This window comes from Wasmannia auropunctata, unplaced genomic scaffold (assembly GCF_000956235.1).
Source record: "Wasmannia auropunctata unplaced genomic scaffold, wasmannia.A_1.0 LD336090.1, whole genome shotgun sequence".
Classification (NCBI taxonomy): domain Eukaryota; kingdom Metazoa; phylum Arthropoda; class Insecta; order Hymenoptera; family Formicidae; genus Wasmannia; species Wasmannia auropunctata.
In genome coordinates this window covers 4,472,696-4,473,773 of record NW_012026800.1, presented here as the reverse complement: position 1 = coordinate 4,473,773, position 1,078 = coordinate 4,472,696, and positions in this window count along the sequence as shown.

Below are 1,078 nucleotides of genomic sequence, written 5' to 3'. Positions count from 1 at the left end.
AATTACATTAAATACGCAACAGTAGAGACTTAAAACTATTGTGCATGTTTCGCTATTATAAAAAATCCATTTTTTGGATGTCTATTTATTTGACATATTTGAGTTGAATATCCGATGTCTGTCTTATAGCGACGTGATAATTTCTTGCGGAATTCCCGGGATTGTGCGGTGTATTAACATCTTGTATTTGTCAATTTCGTCCAAATAAGTCATGTAGAAGAGAGCGAGATTCTAGTCATTAAATTCGTCACATGTTAGAAAAAATAACCCATATAATGGTCATAGGTTGTGTGAATTTGCTATTTAAGAACAAAAATTGAATACCCGATCGAATAGTTATTTTTGACAAAAGAAATTGTGAGAACAACAAATTCCATTACCTGTACTGTCGTTGTGAACAGATGGTCCGTATAACGTCATTGCCTGCCTGGTTTGAAAGTCAGAGACACAATGAACTCTCAAACGAGGAAAAAGGACGTATATAGAGGTGGAGGAGTTTGAAGTACAAAGTGAAGGAGAGGGGATAGAGAAAGGTGGGAGAAGAACCAAATTCTAATGTGTGGAAAACGTGGAATTAATTATTGGAAGATAGGATTCAGAGAGGGATTCGGCATCACTTTGTTTGTTTAAGCCGTTTTTTTGTTTTTTAATGTAAATCATTTCCGATGTTAAACGTTTGTAATAATTATTTTCTTTGTCTATAACTCTGACATTGTCCCAATCTATTGTATGATTTTCATGTAATCTATGATTGGAAATGACAGACAAGGCACCACTTTTTTTCCTTATGTCAGAGGAATGTTCTTTTATTCTGGTTCTTAGTTGGCGTTTAGTCTGACCCACATATGTTGCGTCGCAATCCTTGCAAGGAATCTCGTACACAACATTGCTTTGAGCCATTGGTTCCAACCTGTCCTTGCCTGTTTTTATAAAATTTTTTAATGTATTGGGAATTGAAAATCCAGTTTTTATATTGCAACTATTAGCAATCCTTCGGAACTTTTCCGATATACCATTAATATACGGAAAAATGAACATTTTTTTAAAAGCGTTGTTAGTTCCTGAGTCTTGCTTTTCA